The sequence below is a fragment of the Plectropomus leopardus genome, chromosome 8 (assembly GCF_008729295.1).
Source record: "Plectropomus leopardus isolate mb chromosome 8, YSFRI_Pleo_2.0, whole genome shotgun sequence".
NCBI classification, from domain to species: domain Eukaryota; kingdom Metazoa; phylum Chordata; class Actinopteri; order Perciformes; family Serranidae; genus Plectropomus; species Plectropomus leopardus.
The window spans coordinates 26,189,512-26,202,971 of record NC_056470.1 but is presented as its reverse complement, the minus strand read 5'-3'; the positions used below and the strand labels follow the sequence as shown (position 1 = coordinate 26,202,971).

Genomic DNA, 13,460 nt, shown 5'->3' with positions numbered 1-13,460 from the left:
GACTCAGTGTTCATAAACAAACGAAGAAATTGCACACATATACTACAACATTAAATCCACATTACTGATGATTACTTATCAAAAATCTCACTGTGTATATATTTGTGAAAGCACCAACAGTCCACCTTAAAATGTTGTCTCTCGCTGATCTTACAGATATGGGTCATAAATATCACAATATTTGTTTTTTTCCATATTGTCCAGCCCTGTTTCACAACAAACAATTTTAGCCTCGACTTTATCCTCGCAGACAGTTTCTGGAACTCCCAACAAAAGCCCCTCAGATCTGACATTAAACTGACTGCCAGCTCTCTACTGCAAAATCTGTACAATATCCAATCGACCCTGCATGTTAATAGAGTTGGTAATAGTCTGGATAATTCACAGCAAGCGAGTGGACATGCTGATAACTTTTCTATCGCGAGGCTCACATGAAAACAGATGAAAACAAACATCGAGGGGTGAAGAAGAAGGGTCATTCAAGTGAAGACAGCAACAAATAAGTCAAACTAAACAGATGACAAGATTTGTGAACTTCTGTTGGTAAGCCAAAATCATCAGACATATATGGAACAGCAACAGACTCTGTTGTTTATGGCCAAATTACAAACTAGCTCTGCGACCGCAGTGTAATCCGCGTCATGTTCAGCCTCCTGCACGCTCTACCCGGGCGCCACCCCTCACCTAAACCAAACTGAGTATTTCAAATGAGTAAGAACACTTCTGAAAAAGACGATCTCCTGTTGTGTGCTACATGTGTGAAAAAGAAAGTTCACGACTTACATGTGATGCAAAAACAGATTTGTCTTTTATGAGAAATGTGGTCACTGAAAATAATCAAAACAACAGTAACGTCACACTAAAAATGTTTTTTTTATGCTGTTTTTCAGAGAAAGCTCTGAAGTCACCTCTAAGAGAGAAGAGAAGTTGTCACAAGTTACATGTATTGTTGATGGGCTGGCATTTAATGCACACCACAGCTGAAGTTATGATATCACTGCAGTTTTCTAACTTTTCTGTTATCTCAAGCTATGGCAGCGACTTTGCGTTATTATGCAAGATCTTGACACCGTGCACAGGCAGGATTAAGTCAAAGCGAAGCCGTGGTGTGATTTCCTCGTCTCCAACTCAAGCTTAGTTTAATCTGCAGTTCACAAAGGGCTACAGTATTCCTTTCTGAAATCCTCCACTCGGATGTGTGTGTGTGCACTGTATGTGTGTGTGTGCTTGTGTAAGTGAAAGTGCACGTCAGCCCTGAATCATTAAACTACAAGTTGACGCAGACAGTAAATGCTACTTGAAGTGATGTAAGGTGTTTGGTCAGTTTTTGAGTTGAATGCTTCCAAGCATGACATAGCATGACAGCTGTACATTGTGTGTACCCTCCACGTACATCACTTTCATGTGTGAGTGTATTTTTTTGTAAATAATTCAATGGCAGTAGGATACTGACTGCCGGGTTACTGCCATTGCAGTAGAGACACATTAACATATTAAAGGTCGGTGTCCTCCTTGAGAAATAGGAGATTCTTTAAAATTAAAGGCCTGATAATGAGAGGGGAACATTTTTTAGCACATGAAGACCTAGATTTTTTTGTACACTCTGACAGTCTTTCCTGCTTAATGTGGGTTGAAACAGCTAAATCAAAAAGGCGTGAGGAACTCTCACAGTCCAGATGTTACGTTTTGGACACCATATGTCCAGTTCAGGAAAAAAAACCTCAAGTTTAACATTCCTGATCACTATAATACAGAGATTCTGTTTGGTCTAGTAATTTGCATAAATTTAGAGATGTAATTATAACATTTTTTTTTATATCTTTTTAAATAGCACTTATATTTCAGTATGTCAATGTTGGATGATTCTATAACTCCCAAATTACATACAGTCACTATGTTCAGTTCCAGTGCAGAAAATAGTTTATATTAGATTACAGGATACCGAAGTTTGCACCTCATCACAGACCTGCACTTAATATTTACATTTCTATTAACCATGATTATGATTTTTCCCTAATCTTACATAGGTTGTTTTAATTGCCTAACCATATCCATACTTGGACCATATGTGTTTGCTATAAAAAAAGTCTTTCCCTCACATTAACAATATCCTAATTGCTGTGTGCACAGATTGCAAGCACACAATCTAAATTTAGAAGTTTTTCATCAAACCCCATTACTTTTACCTACCTTTTAAGGTTTGTAGAAATAGCTATCCAGTGTGTTTGCATGGTGTAATCTCTCTGAGGTGTCTCGGTCTACATTAGTTTTTATTGATGGTGGCAGGGTTCACCATTCCCCTGGATATTAGACCCCCCACTTAAGCACAAGGGATCTACAGGAAAATGACGCATGCATGTCATACAGCAAAACTGTATCTAACTCATAAAAGAATCACCATTTACCGTTTGCTCTCTTTACATTTAACCAAGGACTGAAACACTGCTTGTGTTTCACATTAAAAGCTTTCAACCTAGGGTGACCTTTAGCTCACTTGGTAGAGTGCACCCCGTACAGGCTGACGCCTTTGCAGCGGCGCAGGTTTTATTCCAATCTACGGGCCTTTGCTGCATGTCATCCCTTTCTCTCTCCCACATTCCCATCTATCAGCTGTCCTATCAATAAAGGCAAAATGCCCAAAAAGCAATCTTTAACACAAAAAAAGAGTTCATCTAGTGAAACACGGGACAGCTTTTATTGCGAAGCAGCCACAGGCAATGTTTTTTATCAGTTAACACTGACAGCAATCGTTCATCAAAAATGCGCCTTGAAAATAGGACAATAGTTCTTTTCTGAATTTTTTATCATCGGCATTTTTAATTTTTGCAAGAATGTGATGGAACAAGACAGAGCAGCCACTGTGAGCTGTTAGGTAAACAGCTGTAGGCAACAATCTGCACACCTTTAACTCCTCCGCATGGTAACAAACTTTATTCTGTCCGCTGTGTGGAAAACTACTCGCACTGTGTGCAGCTTCAAAACAGATTGCAATTTTTTTTTGACTGAATTCTATAGTTTTGTTTGGTTTCACTGTAAACAGACATGCTTGCTGTAGTATTACTGGTACCACAGTAACCACAAGTGTGATCAATTCAGCTAGGACTTAAATCTTAGGATTACCACTTTAAAACAGTCAGTATTGAAAGAAAAATAATTAAGTAAACAAAAATAGCTATTCTAGCCCCAGAATAATCTAATACTGGGGTGCCTGGTGGCTCAGTGGATAGAGCGAGCACCCCACATATAGAGGCTGTGTCCTCGCTGCAGTGGCCGTGGGTTCAACTCCAGCCTCGACCCTTAGCTGCATGCCATCCCCTCTCTGTCTCCCCCTTTCAAACGTGTGCTTTCCCATCAATTAAAGGCAAAAACACCCCAAAAAGTAAATTAAAAAAAAAAGAAAAAGAAAGAATAGTCTAATATTGATTTTCCTGCCTGGCGATAGGGTTGATTCTAAATTAAACTTTTAATGTTCACAGAGGGAAAACTTTTTTTTTTTTTTTTTTTGGGAAAAACAATGCCAACAAAAGAGTTGATGCAGTGATGCATTTGTACCTTTCAGATCAAGTATGTCTTGAAATGAATATTAGTTCAATAAAGTATCCGGTGCAACCGCACCACCTGCACTGTCTTTATTTAAGCCCCTATTTTACCATACATGGAGAAAAAAAAACCAACCATGGGCACATTTACAAATCTACATCAGTGTTAGTCAGATGTATTAATTATCCCTGTTGACACATAGGACCCTGATACTGGCATCTGTGCATGAAATAATGTGGAGCCGTGTATGTCAAAAGGTGAAAAAAATCCTCTGGTGTGGAGAGTGAGAAGCGATGTCAACAGGCGTGATAACACGAGATGTTGTGTCCATATGGTGCTCGGGGCCGGAGCTGCGACACAGGCACACCCTGGGTCAGGTCTCGGTTTGAGTGAATGTAAGCGGTGGCAGAAGCCAGAAGGCAGCCATCCCATGGTGTTAATCTTCAGAGGGCTCAGATCTGCTCGTTGACTCCCTATCAAGCCCACAGTCTGTGTGCACTGGCGCCCTTGCAGTGAAGTGACGTGAACATTACAGCTAAGAAACCAATCACTAGTCAGCAAGTAAAATATATGAAATTAATGATGACATTTAACTTGGCATTAATGAGAGGTATTCTTGCTGCAGGCAGTTTGAGGCATGAATCGATCGTTTCCCTGCATAATGAAGCTAGTCTTTGAAAATAATTCCTGAAAAAAATAACTTTAAGCTCACTTACTTTTTTCCCAAGGAGTATATGTAAAAATAATGGAAAAAAAATGTTCCAACGCAGAGTTTATTAAACCGTTAATTGCATACATGAAAACAAAGGTTTATGTCTGAGGCTTTTAGTGTGAAAGGTAAGAACAGAGGAGCTGGAGCTAATGCACTGCTTGCAATGTGGGAGAAAGTGAAGAGTTTGTCGTCCTGGTTCAGACTTAGTCTTCATAAGTATGTGCACAACGATAGCTAGCAGCAGACTGGTGAAAGTGACAGTTTAGCAGATCAGCTGATGTCCCTAAATCACTCCAAAACACGACAGAGACACTCAGCAGTTAATTAAATGACAATTTTAGTATAAACATTTACTCGCCACTGTGGCAGATGGCCTTTAAAGATTTACTTGCAAAATGAAAAATCTACCTGCACTTGGCACTTGGCAGGTGTAAATTTCAGACCATGCGTGCAAATATCCCTGACCAGATTCCTTCTCCTCTCTTCACCAAAAGTAAAAATGAATGGGCTTCATTTTTATCCACGTCAGCTATTGTATATATAGTTTCTGCAAGCGGAAGTCGTCTGCCCATGACTGTGTGATAAAGTTACTGTCGATGAAGTTAATGTCCCCACTTCCTGTATCATAAGGCATTTCTGTTGAGGCATTTCTGTTTCTTGCACACTGTGCTCCTAATTTTTTTTTCGGTTTGCAGATATAAAGTTTTTACGCGAACTTGGAGTGAACTGCTCCGAGTGTAAATCCCTGTAAAGTAAGATTTTTCCATCCATCTTGTCTGCACACAATGTTCCCACATGCTTGACCATCAAATCATGAAAGTCAGTATGTTTCTCTGCCATCCTGTACCTCTCTGGGTTGTGTATGTGAATTTATGCATTTGTTTTGGACTTGCCAGAGGGAAGCAGGTTTCTAAAAAGCAAAAATCTGCTCTGAACACCAGTTTTCATACATTTATGTAATTATCCAAAGTAATTAAAGCCAACTTGTGATTCAAGGGCAGCCAGTATTACAATGAAACTCTGTGAGCTCTGTGCCTGTCCAGAAAGTATTTTTATATATGTATACACACACAGACCGCCCACAGACACAATCACCAAGAACTGCCCCAGAAATTCAAGCTAAGGTTATAGAAATTCTCTTTGTAGTGGCAAAACAAAATATCCCTGAGCTTTGAAAATCAGCCTGCATTATTTCCGCAGCATCCTTGGTGCAGCTCTGTGTTCCTTCTTCTTTCACACAGCAAATGCCTCTCTCAGTTATGTTAGGCAGCCTCTCCATCAAGGTTGTTTTATTTCTTGTCCACATTAATTATTTCTTAGCTGCATTTGATTGTAAACTGCACACAGAACAAATGCACCAAACCTCAATCAACAAATATCCATCTATTTCATTCCCAATTTCACTGCCTAATATCCGAAGAAAACTATTATTCTTTGCATGTTGGATGACAAATACGGACTGCCATAAAAACACTGACACGTACAAACAGCTGTTGCTGGGACCTCCCCCACATTGGACACATGAGACATAATTAATCACCAGGGGACACAGACTCATTAATTGCTGTGTGCTGATTAATCGTCCCTGGTGAGGAACGTTCAGCTTAACATGCAAATTTGTGTCAGAGGATCCATTCAGCGAACGCAGCCCAGGCAGGGACTTATTGTAAAATGACACATGCAGGGAGATAACAAGACGCTTGTCAGGGGCCCACTATAAAACAGTTGTTTCTTTTTTGAGCTCTTATACAAGAAGTGGAAAATGTGAGTTCTTTGGTTTGACGTGGAAAAATGTTTATCTTTGATTTGCTTTGTCATTGTTTTCTTTTACTGCATTAAGCAAAGTACTAAACGGGAGAAGAGAGGAGCGGAGAAAGGGGAGAGGAGAGGACAGTGAAGGAAAAACAAGGGTGAGGAGAAGACAGGAGGAGAGGGAGTAGAGAGAAAAGAGATGCGGAAAGAGGAGAGGAGATGATTTGAAACTTGAGGGGAGCAGAGAAGATGAAAGAAAAGGAGAGAGGAGAGCAGGAGGTGAATAGAGGAGAGGAGAGGGGAGGAGAGATAGGGGAAGTCAGCAGAAGATGAAAGAGAAGACAAAGGGAAAGCAGGGGAGAGGAGAAAGGAGGAGAGAATAGAAAAGGAGAGAGGGGAGTTGAAGAGAGATGAGAAGGGGTGAAGAAAGGAGAAGAAAGGAGAGAGGAAATGAGCAATGAGGAGAGAGGGAAAGGAGAGCAGAGGAGAATTGAGCAGACAGAGAAGAGGAGACTTAGGAAAGTAGAGGGGAAAAAAGACAGGAGTGGAGAGGAGAGGAGAATTTATGAGAGGAGGAGAAAGTAAAGAGGAGAAAAGGGGAGAGAGGAGATGAGAAAAGGAAAAAGAGGAGAGGAAAAGAGGGTTGAAAAGGGAGAGGGTAGAAATAGAGAAGAGAGAAAGGAGCGGAGAAAGGAAGGATTTTAAAAAATTAGGGGAGAGAGGAGTGGAGAAATGAAGAAGTGAGAGGAGTAGAAAAACGACAAGAAAACAGAGAAGATATAAAAGGAAAGGAGACTAGGGGGAGAAAAAAGAAAACGAGGAGGAGAAGAAAACGGGGGAAGGAGAGGTGGTGAGGAATGAGGAGAGGAGAGGAGATAAAAAAGAGAAGAGAGGAGAGGAGAAGAGGGTCAAAAGGGAAGAAGAAGGAACAGAGAGAAAGGCAGAAAAGAGGAGAGGCAAGAGGTTAAGATAGGACAGAGGAAGGGAGAAAAGAAGAGTTGAGAGAGGAGAGCAAAAGCGATGAGAAAAGGGGAGAGGAAAAAAGTAAAGGAGACAAATGGGAGCAAAAGAGAAAGGGGGGAGGAGAGTGAAACAAGGAGAGGGGAGAAGATAAAAGCAGACAAAAGGAGAAGCGATGAGGAGTGAAGAGAGGAGAGGAGGAGCTTGTTGAGCACAGTGACCTGATGGCAGGAAAGGTCACTGACTCAGCAGCACAGAGCAGCTTCAGAGGAGACGGACTTTAATCGCATCCAAACACTTCATCTGCTCCTGCAGGAGCTGGACTGAGAGCTGCATCGCCAAGGTCATAAAATGTCTCTCCGCTGAAGTAAAACAGAGTGAGATGAGTCGCTCTCCTCGGGGACGAAATCAAACCATTTTGCTCTCCATTCGAGTCGTCTTTGTCCACAAATTTGAGAAGGCGATGATGAGACAATAGCTGATCAGATGGAGCACTAAGACACTTGAGTGATGCTAAGGAGGAAGTGTACACATGGCTGAGCTCAGAGCGCCATTCTTCCGCCTGAACTGAAGTTACACCGATGGCTTGTTGCTATGGTAAATACAGAGAAACAACAGCTTGAAATAATATATCTACTGTATTTAGACTGTTTTATCTGACTCAAACTTAGTCACACGGGCAGTAAACACATTAGTATTGTCTTTTTTTTTTTTCAAATCATCCATAGTAATAGCATGACTTTCATACTGAAGCTGATTTAATAACATAGCAAGCTAAAATAATCCATACTGACTCAGCTATAGCACTACATCATTCAATATCGCCCAGCGTGATGAGTGACATGAAAGGCTGGTGGATCTGCTATATTGTAATTACCTCGTTGTGTTTGTCAGCTGACCTTACACCCACCACATACCGTACAGCAGATATAGTAGAGAGACTGGCAGAGGAAAGCCAGCAAGCTAATGAAAACAGAAACAGAAGAAGAGAAAAGAAGAGACTGGGCTTTAGAGTTTGTGTTCATTGAAATGCCAATTAGGCCAATACCTTGTGACATTTCTGCTCTTTCTCTTCTCATGATACAGCTAATGCGCCCCAGCATGGGCAGTCATACTTCAGGAGGCTTTATAATGCAGACGCTCTAACACAGTAAGTCAGACACGCAGGATTTTAAAAGAGCTGTATGCGACAGTCAGAGCATTTACACAGCAGTAAACAGCTATTTGCTGGTTAAAGAAATAGTGGAGTAATGGCATCTGGAACAGATAATGAAGTCACGCTAAATCACTGTAAGATACTCTGTGTTTTTATCAGAGATTCTCTGTCAGACGATTTGGCAGATAGGGGTGCAATAGTCCATCGGTCTGCATCGATATGTCGATTAAATGAGCAACGATCCTGTATCACTGATGCACAGCGACAACATTATTTTGAAATTCTGTGTCACTGTCACACAGTGTCAGGCAGACGATGGGTAGCAGCCAAGAGAAAGATGATGGGGATAATGCTATTTACTTGGGAATAAATGATCAGTGTGGAATTGTTTTGTTATCTGAGAAACTTAGGGGTTAACAGACAAAGCACATTCCTTATGTAAACAAAAGCCGCACTCAGGAAACAAACGTATATGACGGGCTTCTCACTTTGCTGACTTCCTACAACAGCAATATTAGCTGCTCTGTTTCAACAATGTTAGACTGAGAAAACAATTCATGCATGCTTTTCTGTTGGAAGATGCAGTGACTTAAACCAGGGATGAGTAAGAGAAAGCACAAATAGTACATGTAAATGGGTTAAGTTATGAGCAAAAGTCCACTAGCCGCAAAGCTAATTCGTGCAATGTAAAATGCTATAGGCTTATGCTAATAACATTAGCATGTTGTATATGTGGGGAAAACATGGCTTACAAAAGACAGTTGTTTAGCTCTTAACTCAACAATTATTATCGGGCCAATATTTATACTTTTGTTAAAAGATCTTGTTATTAATCCAGGTTTTGAGGAATTTTGGGAGAAGAACTTCAAGTCAGTTAGCCCTGAAGTTTTAGGAAAAAAATCATGGTCATGCCTATGGTGATTGGTAGCATTTTTTTGCAACTTAATGCTTCCATTTACATGATTGGTATCAAATTAAGTAGGAAAAAAAAGGATGAAGTACTTTTCACTTTTCTACTTTTCACATGATGTACTGTATGGCTATTTGGGTACTAGTGTTGATACTGGTGTTGTAGTTTTTTAAACGATACCCAGGGCTGCATTCATAGTACCTTCAATATCGGGACAGTGCTGTCACAGAAGCATAGAGCCCACCATCTGATTTCCCCCAATGTTAGCTCTGTCAGCACCCCAAACTCTGAATTATGAGCCTTTCTAAACACAGATTCTGCAATACTACTGCAAAAAAGATCCGCCATCACGCCAGCTTACACTCCTTTTTTGCACTTCACCAAACATCACCAGCATAATGACGCCCCAATGGGTGATTCAAGCTAGCATGCCAGCCTCCCCAGAGAAAATGAGGCATGACGTGTAACACAACAACATTGGCATCTAGTGTGACAGCTGCCCCATTTTACACAGATGTTGATTTGGCTCTTTTACTATCTATGCTGCTAGCTTAACACCAGAACAACAATTATGATTATCATTTTTGATTAAACTGCCCAGCAGCATATAAAGTAGTTCAAAGTAGCCCCATCTTTACCATCTGCAACACGAGAGTGATGAACATATCGCTACATCAATTATTGTATTCAAACAGTATAATTTACTTCATTCTAAAATAATTTGAAATTTAATTTTTTAGTTGAGCCAAGTTTGGAATGAAGGAAGATTTCTAAGTTGTGATACCACAACTTTAACATAAGTGAACAATCTGAGTAGTTCGTCCACCCCTGAATTGATGTGTTGCAGTAAAAAGTACAATACTTGCCTTTGAAATGTCGTGAAATAGAAGTAAAAAGTAACATACAATTACAGTACTTTGAGTGGAAACAGACAATGTTCCCTGTCTAGTGTTTCAAAGTGGTTTTAATGTTGCTGCCGCTGTCACAATGACAACAGGAATACTTTCCTGAGACATGAAGGTAGATAGAAATGGAGCCAGCCTGACTGTATTGCCCCTCAGCCTTAATTTTCCCAGGAGATCATTGTCTGTGGCCAACAGAATAGGGAACTTATAGGGAACAAATCTAAACACTGATGATGTCATTATCTATAGCCATTACAGCGCACAATCAACATTTACTTCATAATGATATGTTAAAGACAAAAAAACTGTCTAACTGACAGTAAATTATAAATACCTCAAACATGTAGTAAAAAACATTTCACCGATATAAGAGTACTAACATAAAACTCGGCTGTTTCTGCAGTAAAAAGGCGCTAAAACTTTTAAACCTGGTGCTACGTGACCAGATAAAACAGGGAGAAAGTACGCTTTTGCTCAAGAGGTAGAAAATCTACAACTACCAGAATGCATCATGCATACCAGACACTCCTGCTGGTGGGTGACGTAATGTGGACTGGTCCAAGTGAAACAATGGTGGCCGGCGATCTCATATCACAGTTAAATAGTAAGCCGAAAAAACTTTCTGAAAACATTTAAATATGCAACTCAGTAGCAAAAACTTGGTTTATATTCAACGAGCATCACTTAGTTTTACCATTTGATCTCTGGTTATTCTGCCTCTGTTTTCATTTTGCAGGAGGCAGAATACCACCCACTTCCTGTTCAGAAATTCTCACTATTAAAGCTAAACAGAGTGTTTAAATATGTTTGGAAACATTTTAGGAGAGAAATAGGCACTGCAGTAACATAATCTTGATGTATATTTCATTGGCGCTGCCTAGTTTTACCGCTTTATCAGATTTCGGTCAGAGTTTGAAATAAAAAGAGGGGGGGTAATTGTCTTGATCACCTGTGTACTCTTTATTTGAACTGTTGGCGTCATGGTGGACGATACGGAGGTACAGCCTGCAGTCCGAGTAACAGCCCCAGAGCCAGCGAAACTCCTCCAGATGACATAAAATATATAATAGATGAAATTCTCAAAAGAAACGGTATTGCAAGTGATAGATTTTGATCAAAACACTGCTAGTGGCAGCCATCACTCGGACCTAGGAAAGGAAACACCACCAACAAACGACCAATGGCTAACAATTGTGGAAGAATCTCTCTATTGGCAAAACTGCCTCACATACTGAGACTACAAGAAGCACTACTAGAAAGAACTAGAAAGAAAATGGGAAATACGGACTCTGTACAGGACTCAAAAAGACGACACTGGAATGCAACAGCAATCACTAGATACACTGGTCTTTAAGGATGTAAAAATGTGTATGCACCTTACCAGTTTTTGTTTTGTTAGCTTTTGTCTTTTGGTTTGTTATTCTGTTGCAACTGACACAAATATGTGTTTATAAACATTTAAGCACATTTGAGTGGGAAAAAAATCCACCATTTCAGACATTTTTCAAAAGTCCATGCAGACAATTTGTATGAGAGACTTCTAATCTAAATGTCAACTTCATGCGTTCAGTTTCACTGTTTGCGCAGCGCTGCTCAAGTTATCGCAGGACTCCACTGGGTCTTGGTGTGAAGATACTTTTAAAGCTGTGTGCCCTTTGACGTCATACCGATGTGTGTGATACTGTACAGCATCTTGTCTAATCACTCCCTGCAGTAGTCCTGACTAAGCCAGTTTAAAAAAAAACACCCACCATCCTGGATCGGAGCCAGCTGGGTTTTCTTCAAACTCTCTGGTACAGTATCATCGTGGCTGTTGGCTCCTTGGCAGCAGATATGACATTGACACCTTAGTGAGAGCCTACAGTCCACCACCAACCGAGCGGTTTTATATACAGGATACCCAGAGCTTTTTCAGCACTCTGTTTGCACTGAGCTTGTACTCTCCAGCTGTTTATCATAAGAGCAAACAATCCAGCACACATTTGGATGCGTGAACAGGTTCAGAGAAGGGGATATTTACCATTCAGCCTCTATTGTGATGAGTAAACCCATCAGGCTGCCCAAGCACTCCTCTGCCGGCAGCAGAGGATTGTACGCTGCTACACTGACATCCTTCAGCGTGCCATCCACAGATTTGTGGTCCCATTGAGCTGCGGATGAATTATTAATCAGCCTTCCACTAACAAAATGGGCTTTTAATTGTGGGGACTCCTGTTTGACAACAACTGAAACACAGGCCTCGGTACAAACTGGCTATCGATCAGCCTCCTCTGTGGATGCAGCCTCGTCGTCAGCATCAGAAGAGAGAATCCGCACAGGGATGCAGAGGACAGGGGCCTCAGAAATATGTTTCTCACATACTGGTATCATTTTAGATACCAAAAAGTGCCTATAATGATTCTAGCAGATACAGTGATGAAACTTCAAAGGGGAGATGTGCTGTAAAGAGTATGCTGCTTTGATTTTATACACATCAAAAGCAAGAAAAAAAAAGCAAAGCAACCAAGTCCAAGTAAATGGTAATTTAGTGCTGATTAATTCAAAATCTGCACCGAGTTAAAAGCTAACAGAGCTGCGCCTAATTGTTCTCAAAAGAGACGTGTTTTTCCCTCTCACAACTCTAAATACACTTTCTGTTTTTCCCTGAAGATATCATGAAAGCAACTTTGTCTAACACACATTAGACACATACATATTGAGATTTAAATGTAGCCTACTTGCCTTAGTAAACTGACCTGGGCTGTCTGGAGGCAGCTCAAGTCCAGAGTCAAATTAATTATGACAAAAACATGACATTTTCCAGTCACATATCGGCATATTGCAGCTACGGGCACACTCATGAGTCGACAGGTGAAGAGCGACCTATTTAGAAACAGGCAAATCGTCAATTTCAACTCAAGAGGAGGGATTGACGATGCAACAATGCAGCCTGATGAGCTCCGATCGAGCCGTCAGTTTTTTGACTGAAACCCCGCAACGCCCGATGTAAATGCTGAGCGTGTCAACAAGCTTACCTTTTTCATTTGGTTGTGATCAGCTGCAGATGGGTGTCGGTCACACAGGAATAGTTATCCAGCTCTTACATGTCGGCCGTAATATCACTGTCACCCGGCTGTTTATCTGTCGGGAAGGTAAACAACACGGTCCTATAACATTGCTAGAAATATATATATCTCTGCTTTTTTTATCCTTTAAATGTATGGCACATTGTCGTTATTGCTCGCCGGTCCTTCCCCCACAGTTCAGCCGGTCTTGTGGTAGCAGCTCACCGGTTTACAGAGGGATCCATCACGGCAGGGAAAACGCAGTTTGGAGGCTGCCGGTGATGCTGCTGCAGCAGCGTTTGGTCCGTCGAGACGCGGGATGAGAGAGGTGGGGGTGGGGGCATCCGAGGGCCCACGACAAAACACTCAGCTCTGAAAATTAACTCGTCGGACCCGAAATCACTGTCTCGTGAGCAAACGGTGGCTGGTGAATCATTATGCGTAGAGAGGCAACATGCGCGCGTGTTGGTTTTTTTTATTC

General features: G+C 41.0%; 1 protein-coding gene across 1 annotated transcript in view; it reads right to left on the bottom strand.

Annotated features, from left to right (window-relative positions):
• dlgap4a (discs, large (Drosophila) homolog-associated protein 4a) overlaps positions 1 to 13,255 on the bottom strand; it is a 105,110-nt gene extending 91,855 nt beyond the window's left edge. The window contains exons 1-2 of the mRNA XM_042491668.1: positions 13,205 to 13,255; positions 12,950 to 13,055 (exon numbers count right to left, since the gene is read on the bottom strand). The gene's annotated coding sequence lies outside the window, so the exon portion shown is untranslated. The remainder of the gene's footprint in view (positions 1 to 12,949; positions 13,056 to 13,204) is intronic.
• Positions 13,256 to 13,460: the final 205 nt, after the last annotated feature.